The sequence below is a fragment of the Crinia signifera genome, chromosome 9, assembly GCF_055691185.1.
Source record: "Crinia signifera chromosome 9, ASM5569118v1, whole genome shotgun sequence".
Classification (NCBI taxonomy): Eukaryota; Metazoa; Chordata; class Amphibia; order Anura; family Myobatrachidae; genus Crinia; species Crinia signifera.
This window is the reverse complement of record NC_139225.1, coordinates 138,679,183-138,685,354: the sequence shown is the minus strand read 5'-3', so window position 1 is coordinate 138,685,354 and position 6,172 is coordinate 138,679,183.

The following is a 6,172-nucleotide window of genomic DNA, read 5'->3' as shown; positions in this document are numbered from 1 at the left end:
GCAGGCGCACGGCGCTACTTCACGGAAACGGGTACGCCTCTTACTGCGCATGCGCTTCCTCGCTGATGGGCTCGATTCTTGCGAATGTATGCTGCCGCTAGAGATGGGCAAACGAGAGCTGGGATCCAGCAGACCATTCAGTGAAAAGATCCGTATCTTTTGGGCAGATCAACGGTTCACTTTGAAAGAAGGGGTAATTAGAGAATAGCGAAGCATAATTTGTTTTACAATCATTTATTGCCATTTTATTTTCCTTTTTTTTTTTTTTTTTTTAACCGTGAGCTGAACAATTAAGAACATACATAACCGAGTAAAACACTGATCGATGGCTGGGTGCAGAATCGCCATCGATGGCAACCATCGATGGCGTCTGCACTGATGGCCATCCCTAGCAGCAGCAGCCTTGTTATTTTTTCTTTTACTTGAAGTAGCAGCACTGAACTCAGTCTCCAGAGTTAGTACATCTCAGCTGCCACAGGTGGCAGTGCTGAGATCAGGCAAATGCACTGTAATCAAAAACGAATGACGTTCTCACCTTTTTGGGATCGGCGGCTCAGTCGTTCTCATAGGCGTGCGCAGCCCATTTTATTAGGGGGTGCACTGTCAAAATGTTGCGCCCCCCAGCCAAAAAAGTCTCTGGTGCCCCCCCCCATTAAGTGAAAGTCACAAATAAATGAAGAATTGCTGTGTTGTGGGAGCATTATATCTCAGCCATGAGTACTGCTTATGTATACATGCACACACAATATGAATACTTGAAAAAAAAATTATACATACATACACACATATATATATATATATATATATATATATATATATATATATATATATATATATATATATAATTAATGATCAGGCAGGTTGGGCCAGGGGACGGGATATCTTTTTTTAAAACTCACGTTTTGTGCAGTGCCAGTGACTGAACTCTGCAAAAGCTGCTGCTTGGCCTGAAGAGGTGATCCCACGGGAAGAGCTGTGTGCAGCCTTCCCACGGACATCTTGATTATAGGCAATGCTGCTGCAGCAAGTGGCAGATAAGGCATGTGGGGCGGCCACCATGCACTGACCTCTCACACAGTCGCACCTGTGAATGCGGTAGCAGTGGTCCAAGGTGGACAGACATTCAACCTCACCACCCCGGACCAACCGCACTTCCACCAGTCCCGGCCGCTGATGTCAGTCAGGGAGCGCAGCACCGCAGCTCGGATCAGTAGAGATCCGATCTGTGGCATCTCAGACCTGGCGCTCCCTGCAGACTCGCACTCGCTCCCCCAAGTCTGCGGACCCATTTATTACACCACTGTGGTGGCGCCCTGCGTCACGGCGTCCACCCCCCCCCCCGCGCTGGCTCAACGCGTCGGAGGGTGGGGGGCAGTGTTCCCTCTAAGCTGTGCGCTCGTGCGCGCGCACACAACTCGACGAGTGTGCGCACAGACATTACAACAGAGCGCACAAAGCAGCAGTGGTCCTTTTTTGCAGTTGTGGACTAAATTAATGTGTGTTTCACCCATTAACTACATTGTGTGCTGTGTTTTGAATGTTTAACAGTTTAATATAATTTTGAAGTTAAGTTAACACAAATGCTGAACGTCATTTTCCAGTTTTATATATGTGACGCACAAAAATTTAAATTTCCTTCCAAAGTTGCACAGCCAAAATCTTAAGCCGCACACAGCCTTCGTAAAATTAGAGGGAACATTGGTGGGGGGTGGCCACAGTCCGGGGGCAGCAGCATCAGGCTCTGACCGCTGTGACGTGAGTGACAGCGGCGGCCATAACTGGGGGGATCGGCGGCAGTGGCGTAACTATAGTCCCGCAGCCCCCGCGGTGGCGGGGAGGCGCTAGGCAGGTGTGGGCGCCTGGGGGGTCTGCGGGACTATAGTTACCACCTGGTCCCGGCTCCCGACTCCTGCCCTCCCCCTCCTTACCCCATTGCCGCCGGCGCCGCTGCCTCTAACCCGACACGCAGATCTGTGTCGGGTGACGGGCGGTCCCCGGCTCCGGGTGCAGTGATAATATAATAAAAGACACTCGGAAAATGGCTGCCCCCATAATGCTGTATGGGGGCAGCCATTTTCCGAGTGTCTGTTATTATATTAGCACTGCAGCCGGAGCCGGGGACCGCCCGTCACCCGACACAGATCTGCGTGTCGGGTTAGAGGCAGAGGCGCCGGCGGCAATGGGGACGGGTAAGGAGGGGGTTAATATTTCGGGGGGGGCGCCCGAAATGTCCGGCGGGGGGGGGGGCGCAAAAAAAGTAGTTACGCCTCTGATCGGCGGCATGCGTGCAATCGTGTGGGGGGTGTCATTAGGAGGTGCCTTTGCACCCCTGGCACCCCCCGTGCGCACGCCTATGGTCGTTCTTAAATGGTATCCATCTCAAAGATTTTCTTCATTCGCGAATGACCCATCTCTAGCTGCCGCTGATTGTCTGCCACCACGTGACAATGGTAAGAGTGGCAGCGACATTAGTAAAGTAATTAACGTTAATGCTTGAGTTGCATTAAAGGTCAGACGACTCCAGCCAGGGCTTGCTCTACATACCTCCAAACATGACCCTTTCCAGGAGGGACACAATGCTCTTCTGGACCTTTTTGGTAATGTATGATTGCCGACACCTGTTTAAAACAGGTTAATGGCTAAGAAAAGCGTTTCATCACAGATGATGGCAATCATAAATTAAGAGAGATGTCCAGGAATAGAGCGTTCTGTCTCCTGTAGAGGGTCATGTTGGGAGGTATGTGACTATCTACCATCTCTGTTGAGAGCTTCTGCCATCATCAATCGGAGGCCACCAATGGTGAAACATTGGTGGCTTTGCAATGCAAGTGTGCGCATGCACGTAGCCTGGCTATGTGGTGCCCAACTCACCGTGCCAAGTGGTTTGCACAGGTTTAGCTCATTTGTGCATATAAACTGGTGGGCATGAGAAGTAATGGGCTTCAGGGACACTCACGCCTATCAGCAAAACAACTGAATATAGGACCTTATTCTGGACCATTCGCTCCATTGAGTGTTCGCGCAGAGCAGCGATGGTGTGCAACTGCGCATAAACCATAATGCTCATGTGCAGCAGCTCAGTGCGATTGCCACTGTGAATTGATTATTCGCTCCTCGCTCGCACACAGCACTGCGGCGAACGGTTGCGCTCAGTGTTTCATAGGTGTTTCCATGAAAAAGCTGGGTGTTCAAATGTTAATTCAGCGATGATGCAGGGGGGGGGGGGGGGGGGCGGTGTGCTGACATCAACCGTTGTCTGCTGCCCGTCCGCTTTCTGCACAGGGTGCACGTAGACCTAAGACACCACAGAGGTGTCTTAGGTCTGTGAGCGCTGTAGAAATCGTTCGATGGTCGTGACCATCGAATAAATTCCTCCCTGCATGCAAGCTGCGAATGGATGTTTATGCAAAACATCCAATCGCATGCCTGTGGGGAATCATGGCGTGCGATGGGGTGAATGGCAGCGCAGCCTTTCGAGTCGATCAGAATGAGGTCCATAGTCTGTCGGGCGCAATTGAATCACAATTAAATTCTCCGTGGAGTATGGCCATTGGGCCAACACCAAAAAGGTCAATATACACAAGTTTGACATTGAAAAAAGGTTGACCATTACACCCAACTCTTGGAGGGCCGGGGTAGGGACTACTGCACTAAAAGGGGTGTGGCCATGGGGAAAAGGGTGTGGCCTTGCTGGGATGCCCTGCAATCACCAGGCCAAGCTCCCATTTTACCATGCTTCGAGTCAGGTGTCCCCCTCCACCTCGGCTGCACTCAGCAAATCCAGTCTGCGTGGATGGTAAAATATGACAAAATAACAATACCACCCCCCCCCCCCCAAAAAAAAATAAAAAATCATGTCCACCTTTTTCGTGTGTTGACCTTTTCTCAATGTTGACCTTGTACATGTCGAAATGTTGGTATTGACCCATTGACTGTCAACCTAGACACTGTCAGCCACCCGGATACCCTCTCAGACACCCCCAATCCTCTGGCTGCAGCCTGTGCCTGATTCTGTTCCACTGTAGAGTGCAACTCTACTTACACCTCAGACTTATCAGGCTCTAGGCCAGCAGTGGGAAGCACTTGACCAAGTCCCCCACCTCTCTGACAGCAGCCCTCAGCGTTCCCTAGATGCCTCCTGACCTCAGGCTTATCAGGATGTAGGCCAGCAGTAGGAAGCACTTGACCAAGTCCCCCACCTCTCTGACAGAAGCCCTCAGCGTTCCCTAGATGCCTCCTGACCTCAGACTTATCAGGATCTAGTCCGGCACTGGGAAGCACTTGACCACTCCCCCACCTCTCTGACAGCAGCCCTCAGCCACAATCAAATCCTCATTCTTTCATCTGAGGAACATAGCCAGAATCAAACCCTTAATCCTATCTGAAGATCTGCCAAAAGTCATACATGCATTTTTATAATCTTGTTTGGATTACTGCAATGCCCTCTACCTTGGTCTACCAGCAAAAGAACTGCACCGATTACAGCTGGTACAAAACACAGCTACCAGGCTGTTAACTAACCAGCCCCATTCTAGCCACATTACTCCCATTCTCTACTCCATTCACTGGCTGCCTATAAAATGGCGAATAATTTTCAAGATCAATCTACTGAGTTTCAAAGCCCTACATGACCAAGGCCCAAGGTACCTGAAGCAGCTTCTGATTCCATACTGTCCCACCCGATTACTGCAGTCTGTAGATGAAGGACTTTTAGCAGTACCTAGGATTTCCCGTAATTCATCTGGGGGTCGAGCTTTTAGCCATTCAGCTCCGACTTTATGGAACTCACTTCCCCGCACAGTTCGAGAGACCTCAACACTAGAATGCTTCAAAAACAGACTCAAGACTTTCCTATTTACTGAAGCATTTCGTTCAGTCCCTTAAGTATTGTTTCAGTAATCCCCCTTAAAGTATCACTATTGGGGAGAGGGTGTGCTGCCACTGGACATGAAATATAGCATAACAAGAAAGACAGAAAGAATGTTTCTATGTTGTGCACCAGGGAGAATTAACGATAAAATGTAACTTTTATTGTTCAAGTGTTTAAAAAGCGAAATAAAACACAGACATATAACATATAGACACAGACATGTGATTAAAACGGGATATTTGTATCCCTACAGCGTGGGACCCCAAGGTCTTGTATTCCATTCAATGATTTTATTATGTGGTACAAGTGTATGTTTTACTGGTGGGTGTTCTTTAAAGGTGGCGACGGCTTCTGTTTATGGAAAAAGGTTCTCCCGCCTTTTTATCCCTATAGTAATTGCCGCCAATAATAACGGGTACAATAGCTTAAAACAAGCTTTTCTACGGGTACAGGCTAAGTGAGAAGTGGGTGGCTCACATTCTCCTAAGAAAACCTGTGTCAGGTATTTAACAGGTTAATGCTTGTCCATATAAACCGAACTGGTGGACAAGTATATTATCAGGAGCCGGCTGTATTTCTATGACAAGTCTGGATATACTGTAGTGCCAAATGTGTACTGGTCACCCAGAGACCAGGTACCGTACCGCGTGTGATCTGCAATCTCCAGTGGTGGAGATTGTGGCGGATGATACTGTACTGCCGTGGCCAGCCCTATGTCGCTCACACAGAGGAGGCGGTTGCAGACGTCATGCACCGCTCCTCTGAATGTGTTACTCCAAACGCCGAAGAACAGCCGAACGCTTCACCCTATCTAAACAGATGCATTAGAAGAGGGAAAGGGACATTGGGGTGCACACATGAGGTGTGTGGTCAGCGCACGCTTCGCTGGGGAGCTTCGTCAGGGTCCTTTTGGAGACATGTATGATATTTTCTATAGGTATGCATAATACACTAGCTATTTACCCTTATCCCTTATTATCACTGGCATTACCTACGCATAACCCCCTCCTAGCCCCCTTCACTGTCCCAGTGCTTTTTTCACTTAACCCTCCCCTACCCCTAGCAATGTCTGCATCTAACCCCTCCTCATCCCCCAGCACTGTTCCAACTGCTGTATGCACTTACCCCAAGAACTTGACCCTAACCCCCTCTTTGCCCCCCCCACCCCCAGTGCTGTCCAAACTGTTCTCTGCATTTACTCCCTAACCCATTCACCACCTGCCCTTGCCCCTCTATCCAAACTTGTTCCCTCTACAATTCAACTTCTTTTCCTTTGACCTCTTTTAGAGTCAGATGTTATTA